The sequence below is a fragment of the Ailuropoda melanoleuca genome, chromosome 11, assembly GCF_002007445.2.
Source record: "Ailuropoda melanoleuca isolate Jingjing chromosome 11, ASM200744v2, whole genome shotgun sequence".
NCBI lineage: Eukaryota > Metazoa > Chordata > Mammalia > Carnivora > Ursidae > Ailuropoda > Ailuropoda melanoleuca.
The window spans coordinates 26558869-26580531 of NC_048228.1; the positions used below are offsets into that span (position 1 = coordinate 26558869).

Here is a 21663-nt window from a genome sequence, read left to right on the forward strand (position 1 = left end):
TTCTAGTCTTCCAGATAAGATTCCTTGTGGAATTCAAAAGCATCTAAAGGAAGCAAGACAATTGGCTCCTGGGCTCAATATGTAAACACAGTGCTGGTTGACACAGTGAAGATGTTTATTAGAAAAGTTAATGCAATGTCAGGGCGGAAGATCAATGTTTAACCTGATTTCATTGCAATCTATTGGCCTGCCTTGGAATACAGAATGGAAAATTAGCAAACCAGAAAAAGGAACATGTTAGAGACCTTTTCATAAGCAAACTGTCAAACCATGGACACTGATATTTGTGATAGTAAAAAGAAGTCAAGAATTATCTACATTTTTAGTTAATGCATGTCCCTTACATTGTATATTCACATGTATTTTATTAATTTGAAAATATATTAAAATTTTTACTTGCCTCAATATCCAGGTAAAGTCCCAGAATTTTAGAGATTCACTGTGTTCGTCTTCTGATTCTGTAAATCAAACCTCAAGAAACAGAGCTGTCTCATGACTTTCCCAAGGTTACTCAGTCAGGTAGACGTCTGATCAGTGAGATGCACTGACTCCTGTCTTACAGGTGAAGGAAGGGGCGTGAGACCAGTAGGAAGGTTGGTGCTTGTGCCCTGAATCCAGTCTTGTGCCACTACCCGGGAAAGCTGTGCTTCACATATGAGGCATTCTCACTGTAAAAAGACCTTTAGAATTCTTTAATATAAAATACTTGGCAGATGTTATTTAACTAATCCTCCCCATTCTGTAAACAAAATAAAGATCATTCTTCGTGGTATAGAAATAAAAATACATACTCAATTGCTGGACTCAGAGATGAGTTAAAACAGCTTTTTGATGCCCCCACATGACCTCTAGCTTCCCTTTTAATTTGCCAATTTGGGTGATACCTAATGGAGTTCTTGCAGTCTTTTTCTACAGTGATTATTAAAGGTGATATTTCAGTTTATATTAAGAAATTCTCACTGGAAAAGGAAACTGAGAAATAATTTTTTTTTCATTGGATTATACTTCAGAAAGAGAAACACTCAGAAAAAAATGCTGTGTGTTTCCCGGGCATGAGGAAGCCTGTTAATGGCCCCGGGGAGAGAGAGGCACCTGACGTCACCGAGGCTCTGCTGCAGAGCTGGCCTGTGGAGCTCACTCCCGTCAGAGGCACGGTTAGTACAACCCCCAGCCCAGCTGTCCATGGAGGGTGACCAATTTAAAAACAAGGAGTCAGCCAATTAATTACATTGTCAGCAATAAATATAACAATGGGCCGTGGTGGGAATCCAATCCCGTGATGCGTCCAGGCAGCCATCCGTATGTTGGTCCTTCCCCATCCACTTGGCAAGGGATGCTGTAGCATGGGTTCAGGTGAGTGGCTTAGCAGGCAGGTGGGGGCTAGAACGGCCTCTCCTCCTCTGGGAGGCTGTCTTCATTAAGTTTCACTCCTTCAAGAGGAATCAACTTTGAGTGCACGTTGCGGATTCAGCAACCGCCCTGGCCCTAATGATAAATCAACAGATCATTCAGTCAAACTTAGTTTTTTCATCTGCTAACATTTATTGAAAGACTTCTGTTTTCCAGGCACACAACGGAAAAGTAAGTATATCAGGAGAGCTGAGCACATCTATATAGTAGAAATTAATGTACATTAACACAGCAACACTAGTGATTTTCTGTGATTTTGTGGCCAAGACACTGGATGGTTCTGCCTCAGGCAAATACATTTTTATGGCCTATGTGGCCAGTTAAAGTTGCTGAGATCTTTTCTCCCAATTGTTTTTGCCCCTCCTTCTTTGAATTCTTTGAGTTTTGAAGGTGGTTATTAAAAAATATTAGAGCAGAAAGGCAGCACAGAAGAATCATGTAACGTTTGTCTACTTAAGAAAAATGAAATCTGTTACTCGATGTTATTGATTAACATCTGATCTATTATTCCTTTAGCCAAAGATGATGAATTGCTGATTTGATGACCATATGTTAATTTCAACTAGATTTCATCCAATTTCAGAGGAATATCACTCTAGTCCTGCTTCTTAGTATCAGAGAACCCTTTCGAATCAGTTGGATCTTTTTCTTATCCATGCTCAGAGAGGAAGATTCACAGGATGCAAACAGCTGAAGAGCTTTGAACAAACGTTGCCTCTTCTTCTATTTCTTCTCCCCTTTGTATTTTCTTTTTCTATTGCTCTATTTTGATCTTTTCCCCCCATTGCTCACCAGATCTAGTCTCATCCCTACTTCCTTTCCATAGATATGAAGCACAGGTATTTTAAATGAATGATGCTTAAAGTTTCTTGCTCTTAATTTTAAAAAGTGGGTGTGATAAATGTTCTATATTTGTCTCTTGTTAGAGGTTTTTTAACAGATCAGAGCTTTTTTTAAAAAGAAGAAGCAGGAGAAGAATAGGGATTTCAGTAAATCTACCTTAGTCCATTTGTTCCATTTTGAGTCAAATAGGTTTTATGATGAGTTGGCATTTTAAAATAAATATCCTATTACTCTGATGAGAGGAAGAGAACACACTGACATGTGATTTGAAGCAAAATGTAGATTTGGACAGAAAATGAGTTGTTTTTTTTTTTAAGATTTTATTTATTTATTTGACAGAGATAGAGACAGCCAGTGAGAGAGGGAACACAAGCAGGGGGAGTGGGAGAGGAAGAAGCAGGCTCCTAGCGGAGGAGCCTGATGTGGGGCTCGATCCCATAACGCAGGGATCACGCCCTGAGCCGAAGGCAGGCGCTTAACCGCTGTGCCACCCAGGCGCCCCCAGTAAATGAGTTTTGATGGTATTATAGTAACTATCTTATTCTGTGAACATTCTTTTCTGGGAGGAAAGAAAATAAAAATAAACTTTCCTTTCTTTCCTCCTTCCTTCTCTTAGTCTGTCTCTGTCTCTCCATCCTTTCTTCCCATCCTTACTTTCTTTTTTTTCTCTTTCATCTTTAAGTACTTAATATATGTCAAGACCAAGCTAGGGGCTGGTGAAGAGTAACGAACATAACCTATGCCTTCAGAGACCTTATCATACTATTGGGAAGATTGACAAGTCAAAAAGCAATTTCAGTTCCTTGTTTAGGTGCCCTCAACTAGGGTTTCGTGAAAGCTCTTTTATGAAGGATGTGCCTAACCCAGACGTGGCAGTGCCCTCTAAGGAGAAGTCTGAAGATTGATGAAGCATTAGTCAGGTAAATAGAGATGTGAATTATTTTAGGGCATTGGAAACATTGAACAAGGCCACAGAGCAAAGAGAGAACACAGGACCTTCATGATGACTTTTTCCTGTCACCTTCCCTCAACCTAATTATGGAAAATCCTGTGGGTAAGAGGGGTACGTGTGTGTGTGTGTGTGTGTGTGTGTGTGTGCATCTGTGTGTTTGTTTAAAAGATCATAAAGAGAATTATACTTGCCTGGAGAATGTAGAATTGTCTTAGAATTCAGCTTAGAAATTTCTGGAGAATAGAAAGGAACACTTAGTATAAGGATAATATAATAAAAGCTACTATTTATTGGATACTTTAAATTGTGACAATCACTGTGCTAAATGATTTACTTTAATGAATTTAAATTAATTTAGAAGGGGCTATTATTATTATTGCCATTGTTATTATTATTTGGTTTATAAGCAAATAACTTACAGCTTTGAGGGTTTAAGCAACTTGCCCAAGGTGCCATAAATAATGAGAGTTTGAGGCTATTTCCAAATCCATCTGTTTGATTTGATAATCCATTCTTTTAAGAAAACCTTACGCTGCCTCATGAAAATGTCGTAAAGTGGAGATCAAAAAGCACAACCACAGAGACGCTGTACTCAGGAGAAGGAGCATGACAGTAGTACAGCACTTCCCCAGCACCCCGTACATGTGAGGTGCTACGCAGTACATTTTGGCAAATATGTGAAATAATTACACTTCTTATATACTTCTTACAAGGTTATTATTCTTATGTAATATGTAGTTGTTTCTTAGATAGTTATATAATTATATTATAATGATCTTTAATATTTTGTGATTTAAACATGGAGATGCAAATATGCACATAAAATTAATTCATAATACCAAGTAGCAATGATCATAAATAACCTTTAATTGTGATTTGCAATTTCTAAAATCATTTTCACATAAATAAATTATTTGAGCTTCACAAAGTAGATAAGATGATTACATCAATCCGTTTGGGCTGGAACAAGGCTATGTAACAACCCCTAAATCTTAGTGGTTTGCAGCTACAAACATTTTTCTCTTGACCTTCGACCTGCAGGTGGGTTTTGGTTTCCTGATCCTGTCTGGGTTTGCTTGGCTTTGAGGGGGGTCATGTTTGATTCCAGGCCTCTAGTTAGGTTTAGTTCTACACAAATATGTCATTCTGAGGCCGGCACAGAGAAGTAATGTCTTCCTGGGGCATGCTGTCCTTAAAGTGGACCATAGGAGCACAAGGGCAAATGCAACCATGAAAGCACATTGAAAGCATTTGCTCATGTCATATCTTTTAATCTTCCATCAGCTAAATCAAGACACATGGCCAAGGTCAATGTCAATGGGAAAAAGAAGTGTATTCCACCCGCAGTGGAAGGCACTACAAAGTTGCAAGGCAAAGGATGTAGGTGTATTACCCTAATACAGGGAAGAAAAGAAATGACAACAATAACCCCATTTACAAATGAGGAGAGAATCCCTAAGAATTTAAGTGACCTGCTCATGATCACACAGTTCATAAGTAGAGGAGTTGAGATTCAGCTCTTTGTCTTAGAATTCTGACTTTTGTTTGCTTTGCTATGACACAAAATTGCTCTAAAAAAAGAAAGTGATTACTTAAGGCCAAGGAGTCCGAAAATTTTTTGGAAAGATGAGACTTGATATAGAGTCCCAGTTTGGAAGATAAACTGTATGGTCACTTTAGGCTTTGACAAGTAGATAGGAATAAGAAGTGTGTTTCATTGCAGTAGGACCTTGTGTATAATTCCTGAAAAGGGACAAAAATACACATGGTATGTTCAAATGCCATGAAGAGACTAGTTTGTTTGGTGTGGAGGCTACAAGTTGGAGAATGTTTGGACTAATTTGTTGGTTGCCAGACAAAGAAGATGGGGCTTATTTTCATAGTCAGTAGAAAGCCATTGAAAATACTGGAGCAAGATGGTGACAGTATTACGGGTGGTGATTTAGAAAGATAAATGTAGGACCAATTGAATAAAAAAAAAGTATGGAGTAAGGGAGTCAGTTATTAAGCAAATTCAGTTGTCTGGATATAATGTCATGATAGTCTAGACCAAATTGAAGAGAACGGGCTATAAGGGACAGGTATTAGAGTTGTAACAAGAGAAGAGTATAAAACACCTACAAGGAAATGTGGAGAAGCCAATTGGGTATATGGAATTGGAATTGAGGGAGAGGTCTATGTTTGAAGTATAAATTTGAGAATGTAGTCTTGCCATTTACTGGGTGCCTTTAGACAAGTTATGTAACCACTTTGAGCTTTAGTTTTTTTATTTAAAAAAAATGGAGAACAAAGCCACACTTCCATGCAACAGTGAGTACCCACTCTTCTAAAAAAATATAAAGGTTAGCCATGATTATTCATTTTTACCTTAAGCAATCTCTTATTGAATTCCTGCTACATTATTGGCACTGGAGTATTTTGTCTAAGAAATACAATGTTCATTTGAAACAGGTCTCCTCTTAGGAGCGTACTGTCTAGTAGGAGAGATACATTTAATAAGCCAAAACAAATGACACAGAAGCATGGAGAAACATTGTTGAATTTTGGGGTGGAAGTTATTTCCAGTTGTGGAAAGCATTTATAAAGTAAATGATTTGGGTCCTAAGGAATTACTAGTATCTGGGTATATAAAAAAGATGGGAAGAACACATTTAACAGAAGGACCAAAATTAACAACAATCTCTAACTTCTGACTTTATATCCTGACAAATAACAACCTAATGGTTAAGTTCAGCTTATCTTATGGTTATACGAAGAGAGTAAGTGAGAAATACGCTTGAGAGTGAGATCAGTGAGAGCCTTAATGCTTTCAGTATTAGGCCGTGGAACATAAAGAAGACACAGTGGGAAATCTGAGGGAAGAGGAAGAAATGACGTGATCAGAGAAGTGCGTTATTTAGAAATATTTTAACAGTATTTTAAATGAGTTAGTGTAAACGGAGACTTTAGTTAGGAAGCCCTTGTAATAAAACAAAAGAGAAATTATTAGGACCCACACTGAGATATAGGCAATGAGAATGGAAAGAAGAGACTGGGTGAGGGAAATATTAAAAATATAGATTCAAAATTCCTGAGAAAGTGGTTGGATTGGAATGCGAAGGGCTTGGAGCAAGGGAAACAAAGCAATCATTGGGAATGCAGGGTGATGAAGGGAGTAAGAGTAGAGCGTGGAGGCCAGAGCTAAGGGACCAAAGGAAGCTGTGAATGAATCTGTCTGTGGTTGTTTCAGGGATAAATGGGTTTAAAATATAGCAGCCTATCTATTGGGTACCCTAGGCTTATCAGGAACCCACAGCAGCTCCTTAGTCTTAGAGATATTTCTGGATCTGTGGACAATGCTTGTGATCAATACCTATTTTTTAAATACTCCTACTTGCCTCCACTTTTTGTCATAGTAAATGTTTCACTTGACCTTTATGTTCTGTAAAGAGAACATTTTTTTGAAGTCAACATTCTAGGGTATTGATAGCAGTTCTTCATAATTTTCTATTTTTATTTAATTCACACAAAGCTAAGGTCATTCCCCTTGGAATGAATTAGACCTTTTTTTCTTTTCCTTTTTTCTTTCTTTCTTTTTCTTTTGTTCTTTTTTTCTTTTTTTTTGAGTATAGTTGATATACAATGTTACATGCATTTCAGTTGAAACCTGACTTAATTAAACTTCCAGCTTTCATTTAGAGATTAGAGTTGAGAAACTGTAACAGCTCCACTAGACATGTATGGTAAATGTTGGGAATCTACCTTATGACAATATGAAGTAAAGCAGCCACAGCAACAGGAGGGCAATGTTGCATCTTGGGGTCACTTTACCCCCAGTTAATATTAATGGGTTGTTTATGAAATATATCTCACTATAATATGTACCACTGGGAATTTTATGGTTTGGGAAAAACCTGTTCTCTGCTCCTAGTTTTTTTTAATCTAAATCATCTAAAGGAATAGATAATATTCTATCCTGCTATGGAAGAGGGCTCTGATTGTTTTACTAAAATATTTAACCTTATAGAAGATACTGGATGTTCTTAAGAGGAGAAGAGCACAGAGTAATGCCTTTGTAGCTTCTGGATTCTCTCGAAAGTTAGTATTTCCAAGTTGTTGTCCTTTTATTTTGTTTGGTTTTCTTTTTCACTTGTATCTGACTAGAAGTCATCCTACTGCCTACTACTGTTAGAACTTGGCCAAGACGTTAGCCCAGCTGTACCTTCTCAGTTAGATGCATTCCTTAGGAGCTGTACCTATCAATGTCTAGCCCATCCCTTTCTACCCCTAACATACGCTTCTTCCCCAAACTCTTGGGCAGTGACGTTCTGAAGGTCTTCATCTGTAGCTCCATCTAAATAACCAACATTCCTATAAAAGATGCCATGATTCTGTAGACGTGTCTATGCATGGAATATTCTCTTAAGTCTCCTACTTCTTTCTTAAGTGATACATATTCTTAACTCCAACTATAATCCTTCTCTCAGCTCAGACTTTCCCATTTTTGCATGCTGTGGCAAATATAAGGCAGGAAGAATAGTATGGTGAAAAGAGATCGGGAGTGCTAAATTGGACCAAGTTTCTGGCTTTTGCATTTTTATTTTGGGTAAATTTTGATCTTCTAAGTCTTAGCTGTCCCATCTCTGAGATGAAAAAGTTGAGTTATATAATCTCTAAGGGCCAAGGCCAGACCAAGACTTTGTGTTCCTCTTTACCAAACGATTTGGCAGTCCTTCAAACTGATAATCTTCAAACGGTTGTTCAACATGTATTCAGTACAGCCAAGGTCAATAAGGTCAACGTTGCAAGGATTTATTTGCCGCACTTGAGGTCCCTGTCTACATTGGAGGCAATGAGATCAATTTCTATTTTCCCAGTTTTACAAGGACTCTCTCCTTCTTGTTAACTGGCCCTCCATTTCTTATGAACACTTGCCCAATTTCAGCACCATTTATAGATCAATGTTTAAGAGCACCCCTTAATAGAGCTCTGATAAGGTCCCTTTGGTCATCTATAGAAGCCTAATTTAACCAGTGGTGTCCTGTCTTACCTATATTCTCTTACCTAAAATATCCTCACTATTTCTCTCCCCTCTTTATTCAAATGTTCCAATGTTTTTGCTTCTATGGACAGTTTTCCTTCAACTTGTCAAGACAGAATGTTCTCAACTCTGAGATCCCACACACTTCTTCATACCTGTTTGTAAAATGTATGTTATTGCTATAAGTTTTTTTGTTTATACATCTATCTTTGCTAATAAACTATGAACCTGAGGAGGTTAAAAACCCTTTATCTGATTTTTTGGCTCATGTCCCTTGCTTAGCGCCTATATTAATCAGTCAGCCAGTGAGAAAATTATGTTGCGCTGCATAATAAACCACCCCAAACCCCAATGGTTGTAATAATCCATATTTATTTTTTTATTCATGCATCTGGGATCAGCTGGGAGAGTGCTGCCTTAGTCTGCAGGTCTGGGGGTTGACTGGGGCACTTCTGTACCATATACCATATTCTGAGACCCACTAGATGGAGGGACAGGGGTTATTCTTTTTCACAGCAATGGCAAAAGAATAGCACAATTCAAGGCCCTACTTAAGTCCTGAGACCTATATTCTATCGTCCAAAGCAAGACACATGGCCAAGCCCAAAGTCAGTGGGTCTAAAAACCTACTTCTCTCACCATGAGGACATGAAAACAATGAGGATGCATAATAAAGAATTAGGACCACAAATTCAACCTACCACAGTATTGACAATATGTTGTTGAAAGAATGCCTATGCATGAATAAATTTCAAAATTAAGGGTGATTCAACAAGGATATAGTTTAGCAGGTGGGGAAGGATGAGGACAAAGTGCTAATTTGAGCTGCAAGTTGTACCACCGTCTGAGACTGTTCACTGATTCATAAAATAGAAGCCAAATGACATGACCCAGCCATGCCCAGTGGCACCATGAGGCCCTAGAAAACTGCAGAGTCTGTGGTGATTTATTCCTTGATCTAGACCTAAGCTCAGGCATAAAAGAGGTTTTTTTTCATATTCTGAGTGCAACTGTCTACAAGGGAGAAAAAGAAAGAAGTAAATCCTGCATCCTGTATAAGTGTCTGACACTGAGTGTAGGAAGTGAGTCCACTCTACGATCACCGTCCTCCTTCGTTTCCTGAGATCCTCCCCCGTCAAATACAAATTCTCATTGGGATTAGTTAGCAAGAAATGATGCTTCTCTTTATCAAAGAAAACCTGATACTTAAACTCATAATTCTTCGTACCCTGAAACAGAAGGGTAGACATCAGGTCAGCACATCAACTGTACGTTTGAATGGTGGAATAATGTCAGATAAAGGAAAGCCTGTTAACGAGGAAAAACGGCCAATTAGGGCGTTAGTATTTTACACGTCTATAAAAGACCACGAGAACCTCTCAAGCATGGAGTCATGTCATGGATGCGTGAGGGTTAGGGTGAAGTCTTGTGTAAGCTTTTCAGAAATCGGTGTTCTCAGAGAGAAAGCAGGAAGAACAAAGGGACTGGAGAATCCAGGAAGAGTTAATGAGGAGGGAGTAGGCCAGGGAATCATCTAAGAGGGAATCTGGATCGAAAGCAGAAGAAGGGTGCAGGGAAGGAATACAGAGCTCCCCGAAGTGTTCCTCGGCACTCTGCTGAGCTGCGCAGAGGGCAGGTGACAGAGCTGGAGCTGCTTCAGTGGGAAGTGAAAGGAGCATCAGCCAGGAAAGAGCACGATTGTTCCCAAGAATAGCAAATATAAGAGGCCCTGAACTGAAGAATGCAGAGGTGGGATGTGAGACTTCACAGCCGAGTCTAGGCCTCTGAGCTGCATGGCTTCGAAGGCTACAGTTAGGTGTGCTGCTCTCAAACCCGTGCCATACAGCAGTGGGAGCCATACTGGTGACTCTTCTTTCCCTGCACATAGTTTTACATCAATATGCACTGATATTCTCAAAAGTCATGAACCGAGGGAGGAAAGTAAAACCAGAAAAGAAAAACATGAGGGAAGGTAGTAAACACCATAAACTTGTTTCCTTCTCTTCCTACCTTCTTTCTTCCTTTCTTGTTTGGCAATTAAAAAAAAAAAATAACCATAGTACTTCTTCCCTTTCCCTCAGGATTTTGTAAAAAGTGATTTATAAATTATTGCAAAGCACTCAGAAAGGGTAAAGCACTTAATAACACTGCAAACCAGGCCAGGCACGACAAATTTGCTGAGTGTTGTGGGGGATTTCTTTAGGTTTTCACGTCCCAATGAGAATGTGAAAAGACCAGTACATTTTTCCTTTATGTGAACTTTGAGTTTGTATGTGCATAAATAAGTAAAGTAAGGCTATTTGACTTTTTCCAGACAGAGGAATAGGAACTCAGAATTTCACTTATATACATTTTTATACCTCTACCTGCACATCTCTCTCAGCTTGTATTTCTAAAGTGTATATTCTTGGGAGATGGGGTGGTGTGGAGAAATAAGAAAAATAAAAGCAATAATAAGTAAACAGAAAAACTGCTAGAACAAACCTGTAAATTAAATTTACTTGACTCTGCTTATATTCATTTGTTAAACAAACAAACAAAAAAGGCAGGACAGATGGGTAAGTATCAAGTAGTCAGCAAACACATTCTGAATGCCCTAAGTCTGTTCAGTACTGCTCTGGGCACCTTGGAACTGACCCAAATATAAAACAAGACTATTGTCTTCACAGAGCTTGCAACTCAGTAGTAACGAAGAATGAATACAAGTATGATGAAACGAAAAATACAAGAAAGTATGGTGTCGTACTCTCACACACGTGTGCACACACAGGCCTGTGTAACAAATTTCTGACACAAGGCAGACATATAACTATTAGTCTTTTCTAACAGTTATAGTATAAAATGAAAGGCAAGAGACTCTTACATCAGCAAATTCTTTCCAAAGTCATTTTAGCCATGATATTTGAAGTAAGGATGACTTAGATTATGGAGGTGGGGATATGTGTGTGAGGTAACAATGGAAATCAAAACACCATATCAAAACAAAAATTGGTTAAGATTTTATAAATGAGTCATTTTCAGTAGTGACCAGGCTTTGAGAGTATGATGCTTTTCCACATTAATACTAAAGAAGGTCTAAGGAAAATTTTGTGTCTGCCTTGCCAGACTTCCTAAAATGCTAATCGAGGAAGTATGGGTTGGTTCAAATAATTTCAAACTCGTCATTCTCCTTTATCTGGACTGTGTCAACTGCTTCAATATATGGAGACAGAGTGAGAAGTAAATGTTAGAAATGAAGCTTAAAGTAATTTTGGACCTGATCTCCCATCTTTCACACCTCATATTGTCTCATTCATCTGCCTTTCTGCCTGCTTTCTCTGTCTCACACAAATGTCCTGTTTCATCACCATCCCCTGAATTATGGGCATCTTTATGTCCATGTCCTTGCTTTGTTGTTAATGCAAGTTCTTATACCCCTTTCTGATGCATCCTTGCCTCCCATTCTTCTGGGCAGTAGTGAACATGCCTCTGGGGCCCCCCAGCACTTTAAACATATTTCTATTATATCACTTACCAGATTGTGCCAAGTCTCTAAAATGAGTTGTTTACATAGTTTTGCCTACTCCCTAGTGAAGAACTCCCTACTTGAGTTCTTCAAGGGCAGGCACTCAAAGAACTCTGGTTTTTCCAGATTTGTATCCCTAGAACGTATATAGTGTCTGGCAGGTAGCTGGGATACAATAAACAAGAAAGGGATGAAAAGTAAAGAAAACATTTAAAAATGAGGAATATGGTCTACAGAGGAAAAAAGAAAGACAGGTCATCTCAGATTAGTATTCAAACCAGTTTGGAAATTCACTTTCTATTTTAACATCTATCTCTTCTTTGAAGCTTCAAGCTAAAAAAATAGAATCTTTCTAGGTCATAGGACTGGCAGACTGGCTGTGACTGCCTTAATGTTTTCTGGAAGAGTTGATAGGCATGTACCTGTAAAAACACTGAAGAAAATGCACACGAAGGTGATTTTTCCATTAAGTGGCTGAGAAAATATAAATCTGTATAATACATATCAATGTACATCTGCATATGGAAAAAGTAAAAGCACAAAAACAATTGCCACCCAATAGTAACCTTTGATTCAACATTTAATCTACCAATTAATTTTTATTTACCCAGGGGCCATCTAAATTGCTCATTCTCCAGGTCTTTGGCTTCTGTATCTTCTCTCTATGGCTGCTCAGATTTCAATAATTTCAATATCTTTTATATATTAGAAAATAAGTGATGATAGGAAAAAATAGGAAATTTAAAAGTTAGTCAATAAGATCTTTTTTTCCCACAGATTTGGTCTGGACAAATATTTGGAGTTTCAAATTGATTGATTAAATAGGATGCTCTTGGTTTCATCATCTCTTTGGTAATAGGTATAATCTAAACAATAGTTAAGTGCCAATTTTACTTCTAAAATTGTTAAAGTTAAGCACTTTTATATTTTACATTGAGTATATACCCAGGTTTACTAGAAATACTGCATCTCTTGTTTGTTAACATTTACAAAATACTTCAGGGGCGCCTGGGTGGCTCAGTCATTGAGCGTCTGCCTTCGGCCCAGGGCGTGATCCCAGAGTCCTGGATCAAGCCCCACGTCGGTCTCCTCCACTGGGAGCCTGCTTCTTCCTCTCCCACTCCCCCTGCCTGTGTTCTCTCTCTTGCTGGCTGTGTCTCTCTGTCAAATAAATAAAAATAAAATCTTAAAAAAAAAAAAAATAAATAAATAAATAAAATAAAAAATACTTCAAATTCCATTCCTGCTGGTCTGGTATGATACTTAGTCCCTGTAGCAATAACTTTGGGGCTTGCCTGTGGTTGTATCAAACTTATACACAGTGAGGTTTGTGGGGGAATCTTCTAATCTTGTATATGATTTTGCAGTTTATCACACAAACATCCATTTTCTTGCCCACCTGGGCCATTCAGTTCCAACTTTTGCTGCTTCTCTGCTTGGGGAACAAGACTCTTGGGAAAAGGCTAGAGACCCCTGATTACCCACAGCTATTGCCCTCTGGGCCTTGCTGTCACAAGGGTACAGCCAGGAAGCTCCCCCAGGCCCTGGCCAGTCCAGGACAACAGACCTCGCTTGCCCCCTACCTCCTCCCAACATGAAGAATCCCTTTTAGGTTTGAAAGAGTTTTTCTCTTTTTAAGTTTCTTAAAAATATCTACCTCTACCCATAACTCCCCTTTTTTCTCCTGGGCTTTAGGTTTGGGAAACAAAAGCAAAGAATTATTTTTTGCAGAAAGCCACTCTTTGCTGCTTTCCACTCTGTCACACACAGTCCTCACTGCAATAAGTAGTGTCTCACCTGTTTGGATTAGGAGAAAGAAAAGGTGAAATTAGAGGGAAAAATTGCTTTATCTCAAAATAGTATTCAGCTACAATAAATATAAGAGTTGCTAAGTGGAAGAATGAGTCTATCTTTTTCTCAGAATCACTAATGACCAATTATAGACACTCTCCACCACGACCCGTATTTCCCTGAAAAGTGCAACAATTTGGCTCCCATGAAGAAATTAAGGAAACAAGGAACTGAAATCGCATCAATTTCATTACTTACATTTCTTTAAAATACAACCAATGATGTGTGAAATTATATAATTATTATATGAATATAATTTGTTAATTAATATTTCCACTGATAGTTAATTGGAAAGTTCTTGCTTGGCAAATTTTTATATTACTTTTCACTCCCTTAGGCGACATATATCTCTCACTATTGAGCATGTTTTTGGCCAAAATTATGATGCTTATCTTGGCAAATAGAGAGTTATAAACCCAATGATCAATTTTTCATTTTGATTGCTTCTCTCTATCAGGAACATTGGGTTTGGAAGGAAGTTATTTTTTTTAAAAGACACAAAACACATCAGGATTTTGATATACAAAAGAAAGATCATAATGAAAGTATCTGTCTTTAGATGAACTCTGAGAAGTGGAAGTGATCTCATCATTTACAGACAAGGAAACTAAGTACGAAGAAGGATAAATAAATTTTTGAGTCACATAATGTTTGATGGGAGAAAAGAAACAAAACCCTTCTTATTTACTAACATCATTAACATTTTAAGGCTTATAAAGTACTTTCCTATGCTGTGCATTTTCCATTCAAACTTCATAATTCTCCAAGTTATTCCTTATTTTGTTCTCATTCCATATATAAAGAAACTGAAAGTCAGTGACTAAACAAGAAGCTAAAACCCATATAGCTAGAAAGAGCAACATAAGGCTCTGATTGCAAATAGTGTGTTATTTGCAGTGAACTATCAGGATTTTTCTAGATTATAGATTTTTACCAGACCATGTGACTGTCCATTTCAAAAACTACTATATAAAATAAGAATTACTGGTTTAGACAATACCTACTTTGGTGACCTCATCTTCTACCACATCTACCCACACACATCCTCCTTCGGCAGGACACACAGGATGGCTGGCAGGCTCATGCATGACCCACGGTTAGGTATAATTACCAGGTGGCACCCGTTGACTTTACTGTTCCAGTCAAGAAAGTATCGACCGTTAGCCCAACTCTGGCATTAAAGGGACAGTGCTCCGGATTGCAGGTCTGCCCAAGCCTTTTGATGCTGACTGCAAGGACTTAGGGTCTAACTACAAAGTCAGAGGGGGAGAGTCCACACGAGACCAACCCTCCCAAACCTACCCTCAGGTTTGATAATTCACTTGAAGAATTAAGGAACTCACTGAAACCTTTTCTATTCAAGCCACGGCTTATTCTAGGGAAAGGATGTCAATTAGAACCAGTCAAAGGGAAAAACACGTAGGGAGGATTCAAATGCAAATGCAAAGCTTCCATTGTCTTCAGGATGCATGCCTGTGTCATCCCCCTGGCCTCAATGTGTGATAATACACAAGACGTACTGCTAACCTGGAAAGCTCTCCCAATCTTTGGAGTTTTTATTGAGACTTCATAATATAAACATGATTGTTTGACTGATTGCCCACATAATTGAACTCTATTTTCAACCACCCCCATTTTCCCAGAAGGTGGCCTACTATCACATGGCCTTAGGGGTCTACCAGGAGTCACCTCATTAGCATAATCTGTCGTCAGGTGTGGTTGAAGGGGTCCACCATGAATAACAAAGACACGCCCATCACATGGGAAATTCCAAATATGTAGAGTTACTTCCTATGAGGCAGGCACCAGAGTCTGGCTTCTCTTTGGGCCAGGCTAAAGTCTTTACTGCACAGAAGATACCAGCATGGAATGAGGTACTGGCATTATTGGAGTGAGAGCTTTGAATGTTCTCTAATTTATTTCAGTATGTGAATCAGTCACGCACCTCGGCACATTAATATTATTAGTAACAAGTTCCTCACATCATGCCACCCCACATATCAGCGTGACTCTGCAATGAAGTGAGAGCTGCTGCTCCAGTCACTCAGGAACTCAGTCTGATCTCTCTCCTCTGCACCCCCGCTCACATTGTAACCTCTTCATTGAAAGCACTTTTCAACACTACACGCTACATGAGAAAAACTCTTATTCTGCCCTCCTCTATGTTGGCCCTAGCTGCTTGATGTGGTAGCTTCTGTTTGACCAAACACCATTCGGTGAATAAAGGGACAGCTGAATAAAGGGACGGCTGTGAGCTGTTATTAGCTAACACTCACAGAAGCTATCAGGATGTATCACGTCTGGGGTGGGAGGGGTGGCTGGTGGAAGAGTGGGTCACCAATGGTATTTACGATAGTCTACCTATTGAAGCACTCAAATTCACTTGCTTCTCAATTAGGTCTACTCAATCCAGCCACAGCTTCTCCAAAATTTTCTGGTCAGTCACAATTTCTGGGAAAACTTATAAGAAGTGTAAATAGAAAAAACTGTGGTTCTCACTGCACCATTGGTCCTGAGTCTAGCTAGGACTGATACCCATCATCTTCCTCATCTTGCTGGTCTAAGCAGCTTGCCTGTTAGGTTGCCATGAGGGGGTCTGAGCTCCAGTTACCTTCTCAGATTATTACTGGGCATGGGCATGTTAATGGATGAATGACTTGAGCGTCAGATGTATTACTTCCTACCCCTATTATATAAGATCAGTCCTGTTTCTTCATGATGCTCAGGATGGGTTATGCCTGCCACAGATTGTCTTTTCTTTTCTTACTGGTTTACTGGCACAAGGAGCCCAGAGCGTTAAGATGATAGCTACAGCATAAAGTCCAGGGGGCTCTTACTGAGTCCCTTGTGGAAGCATCCCTCCCTTTGGAACCCAGAACTCCAGACCTACAGAGCATAAAGGTGAAGAGACAGAAAGCACAGATTTCCTAAACAGGTAAGGAGAATGGTAAACAGGACCACTCCTACTTCTCCTCCTTGTTTCCTAGACCTAAATAGTCTATATATTGGGTATGTGATACCACATAATGACCACTGGTGTGAGGTACGTACCACATCTTGAAGAATTCCATCTCATTCTGTCACCTCCAAGCTGTGCCTCAGATAAGATTTCTGGAGACACTTTACAGTTTACACTTTACACATTACAACACTTTATCAGAATGGCACCTTCCGAATGTTGTAGTATGCGATTAGGGGCAGTGGATCTCATGGTTATATGTCCGTTGCCATACTTGCTTTGCCGTAAAATGAGTCCCTCAGTTTAAGACAACATTTGGAGAGATCCCATGTCAATTGCTCAGACACTTTGTGAGCCCTTGGAAAGTGCTGGTTGTGTGGCACTCTAGGCAGGAAGAAAAACTCTTTCCCAGATAACACGTTAAGCAAGGTCATGATGGAACATTGCCCTTTCTAGGATATAAAGGGCCTAATGTAATGTACATGCCACCAGATCTCTGTTTGGTGTCGCCTGGGGAATTCAGCATTGAATTCTGTCACTGGCAGGTTGGATCCTTATAAACAGCAGTAGCTACATCAGCCTTTGCGAGAAGCAATCTGTGCCCTTGGGCCCATCTCTCCCACATGCTTACTCCTACTCTATTCATAAGCCTCTTCTATGGCCAAGGAGAGAGGCTGGCTGACATCTACTGGCCAAATCATCCTATGCCTTATTTATTTCAGGTCTCTCCTTTAGTGGGCTTTTTATGAGCATTAATGTGTGATGCAGAGCTCCTGACATGTTTCGCTTTTAACCATAGGTCCAGGCACATGAACGTGCTTGCTTCCCTGAAGTGCCTGTTCCTGACTGCAGAATTTCCCCTTCTATGGTTCCAACCTGCAAGCTAAATCAGTCACCTCTGTCCATGAGGCTGTAACCTCAGGCAAATTTTCTTTTCACTCAAAGTAGGTGACCGGACATAAAGCTGGAAGAGCTGTTCTTTGGAAGGATGTCCTCATTGCTGTCTTTGGGGTTATTGTCAAGTAGGGGCTCTAGTGCAACAGCAATCCATGTGTTGCTTGTACCCACACAACATGCCTTCATGAGACAAGTTCATGCTCTTTCCTTTGTGCATGGTTACTTGAGTAAATGACCATAGACCCCTTTAAGAAGGAAAAGAAGGGGCACCTGGGTGGCTCAGTCAGTTAAGTGTCTGCTTTTGTCTCAGGTCATGATCCTGGAGTTCCAGGATCGAGCTCCGCGGGTCTGGTTCCCTGCTCAGCGGGGAGTCGTCTTCTCCCTCTCCCTCTATCCTGCTCCTTCTCTCTCTGTCTCTCTCTCACACTCTCTCTCAAATAAATAAATAAATAAATAAAATCTTAAAAAAATAAAAAGAAGGAAAGAGAAAACACTTCTGAATACACGCTATAGTTTCAGGGTCCTTCTTCATGAAGATCTTACCTCTCCCTTGGTTACAAGTTTTTGGTCTTAGAACTGGTTTGAATCTGGAAACTGTAAGGGGTGGTGACTTTGAGTGAGGACCACTGATCTCAGGCTTCTGCTCATTCATTCTTAATCTCTTTTTAAGCAGCTCTCTTATTAGTGGCTTATCTTCCTTACCTCTAAAAACATATTCTATGAACCACCTCAGTAAATTCCTGAAAATTAGCAGCTGCCCTGCCCTATCCCTCCCTCCCATCTCTGGTGCTGCCCTTCTGATCTTGCTGCTATTGAAAGTAATTCTGTCCACTTTGCTTCTGAAGCTAAGTGATGCCTCTAATCTTTGGCATTCTGGATCCTACCCCTTTTGCTACTAAGGAGGCTGGTTTTGTCCCAGCATCTCCTACTATCAGTGCCAGTCTGGAAAAGACAGGCGCCGCTGGGTTTTCAATGTGCCAGTGCCCCTGAGCACCAGCACATTCTTTATAACTCTGGTAAGATTGTGTTTGGCGTGAGATTATGGATTTGGTGGCTGATAAAAACTGGTTATTTGAGATATCAGACTGAATTTATTCAGCATTTTCTCAGGAAGGGTGAGAGAGAAAGACCTTGTACCTCCGTTATTAGAAATGTTCTCTCTGTAGCTGGACAGAAATAATTTATGAAGCTTAGTTCATGACTTGAGGGGAAAATTTCATAATAGTATATAATTTTATTTCCTATTATTCTAAGTTTAGAAAGCATCCTTCTGATTATTCATTTAGTTTCCAGATACCTTGCTAATGAAAGATAGTGCCCAGAATAGCAGTCATATGGTTCTATTTTCTGGATCTCCCTGGTGACCTGATAAATCCAGATTTCTAGGCCTGAAAAACTTAATGCCAGCAGTAACAGGGAGCTCTTCATTCACTATAAGATAGACCAGATTTCTCCATTCCCCAAAGTGCTTAGGCAGAAGTAAAGAATCATCCGTCATGGGTGTTGTGAAGTGGATTTTTGCATTGGGTGGAAGGGGATGCCGTCTTCAGCTATGTTTGCCTTACTCGTGGGCCCTATGGTGTTTGACAGGAGTAATTTTGAAACTGCTGTGAGTGCAACTAGTTTGTGCAAAATTGTGTGCTATTGCTAAGCGTTCCATCTTCTGGTGCTAAACATCAGATTCCTCTGAAACCTCCCCCCTATGGATTTCTCAAGTTCAACTTTGATGCCCCAGCAGCTTCCTGAGAGGTCGTATGTGCATTTTCTGTGGGTTATGCAGAATATGGGGGACATCCAACCAAGAGGATCTGGAGGCCGCTGCTCTCTCACTGTTAAAGGGAGGCTCGTTGCACTGTTTTCTATTGGGAGGGATCTGCGCTAAGAGAGAAATGATAGCTGTAAACTGCATACTTACCTGCTGGGTGGATGAAAGCAGGTGGACAACATAAGTGCCTTGAGCACGTACTGAAGTTATACATCAAGAAATAGAGCAGCTGTTGGTGGTCGAGAAGCAATGCCAGAAAGCCTAGGGCATGGTGATCAGAAAAGATGCACAAGAGCAAGGTAGCTGGTGGGCATCGCGGAGAGCAGGGATGCTGGAGTCAGACACTCCATCGCGGACTCCATCTTGAGCTGGCTCTGCAAAGCTGGACAGCATGGGTCACAGCTTCAAGGCTATGTCTTCATCTGTTAATGAGGATAAAAAACTTATTGTGTTGCTGTGATGATTAAATTAGATGATATATTTACACACTTAAAATAGTGCTGAAGCACTTAACAGTGCAATAACTATATTATTATGATAGTGCCATTATTATTAATAACCAAATTCAGAAGCATAAGTAATTATGAAGACTTGCAAATACTAATTGCATCTAAAAGGGGTCTGATTACACTTTTTGTGTAAATGTTAGCAAGTGATCTATTAGCTTTATTGTTATTATCTATAATCTATACTGTCTGCTTGCAGATTTACCCCACTATCACCTTTACTTTTACATAGGAAATATGACATGTATATTATATATCACATGGATCACATGACACATATCATACATATGTATATTTCATATAGCTAGATAGAGATATATCCCACAGAAATATATATTGTTAAGTTTGTAAAAATTGTGACCTTTATGTCCTTGGAATCAGTTTCTTGGTCATATCCACGTCACAGTGGACATAAAAGATGCTATTTGTTCAGCTCCCTGGATCGGCTGGGAGTTCACTAAGTTTGGCTGGTGACGCACAGGAAGGTGGGAGCTCTGGCTGTCCCAGGCCCCTGGAGATACTTGCAATCAACCATGACCTAAGATAGGGTAGAAACAGACAAAAAACATAACCTGAGTCAGAATCCTAATCTCATCAGAAGGATAGAATCATAAGAATTTTGACAGCCACTGTGGATTTTTTTTTTTTTAACAGCACTCTTTTCTGATGACCACATAGCTCTGACTTGAACTCCATTAGTAGCATGGAGTTCCCACCTTTCTAGTTATTATTTCATTCTTTAATAATTTTATTTTGTGTTATTTCTTGTCACATTTAAATCTGCAAGCCCCAACTCCTCCCTTTCCCCCCCACCCCACATGTAACTTCCTAGTCCTACTCTCTGTTGTAGAGACACAGAAAAACTCTCCTCCCCCTTCCACTTACGTAGTGGATTATTTTGTATATTTCCTTGGCTGCCAACATTTGGACCCTTCCCGTATTTACAGAATTCACTGATTTGTGAAGGGGGGTGGGGCTAAGGGAGAGGCAAAGGCAGAAATATTTATTCCCCGTCTCCCTTAGCTCATCTTTAAATCTGGTGCTAGTGACTGAGAAAGGGGGGACCACAGAGCGTGCAGTGGAGAAGCAAGCAGTGGCCTGGTTGCAGCTGCAGGGCTATGTTTCTAAGGGTGGCCTGCAGGAGAGAAGCGCAGTGTTCAGGGCTCAGAGCTGGGGTGATAGCAGTACAAGCTGTGGGGTCCCATGTCCAGTAGTGGGTGCTCATTGGACTGGTTTTGTGGGATAATTTGGGATGGGATCCTGGCTGCTACTAAGCCTTCCTTGTTCATGTCTGGTGTCCAGGCCTGGTTCTGTAGCCTTACCAGTGGTTTTGTTAGTTACCCAGTACAGTCTCCACAATTTGCTTTCTGCTTAAGTCATTCAAAGTCCTTTTCTGTTGCTGGCAACCTGGCTGCTACAACATGACAGCCATTTATTTACTTTTTTAAAGATTATTTATTTATTTTTAATTTATTTGAGAGAGAGAGAGAGCAGAGGAAGGAGGAGAGGTTGAAGGAGAAGAACTCCCCATGGAGCAGGGAGCCCTACACTGGGCTCGATCCTGGGACGCTGGGATCATGGCCTGAGCTGAAGGCAGACACTTAACCGACTGAGCCCCCCAGGTGCCCCTGGACAGTCATTTAAATAATCGGGGATAGCTGTTGTGTCTTCCTTAGTTTGCTATTCACACTTCTTCAGAGATAAAAACGGTTCACACCTGTATCCTCACCAATATGTATTGTGCATTCATGTGAAGTCTGATGACTAACAAATTTCTAAGAAAACTTATACATTTGATATTTTTTGGAATCATTCACAATCTGGCTATCTCTGCACATGGAAGAAGATGATTGAACTTCTTAAATATAAAATATATAGCATACCCTTTTTGGAAGCTTCCAATCCCCGCGCCCCCCCCCCCCAAGAAGAGCAGGTCTTCCTTGGAATCTACTCTT

General features: G+C 39.9%; 1 long non-coding RNA gene across 2 annotated transcripts; it reads right to left on the reverse strand.

Moving 5' to 3' along the window:
- Positions 1 to 446: 446 nt before the first annotated feature.
- On the reverse strand, positions 447 to 20240 carry LOC117804393. Of its 2 annotated transcripts, none has more exons than XR_004628766.1 (3): positions 20070 to 20240; positions 19353 to 19624; positions 447 to 1485 (listed from the first exon to the last, which is right to left on the reverse strand). It is a non-coding gene; the product is annotated as an uncharacterized LOC117804393 (long non-coding RNA). The 2 variants fall into 2 exon arrangements; XR_004628765.1 differs by lacking the exon at positions 447 to 1485 and adding an exon at positions 2866 to 3438.
- Positions 20241 to 21663: the final 1423 nt, after the last annotated feature.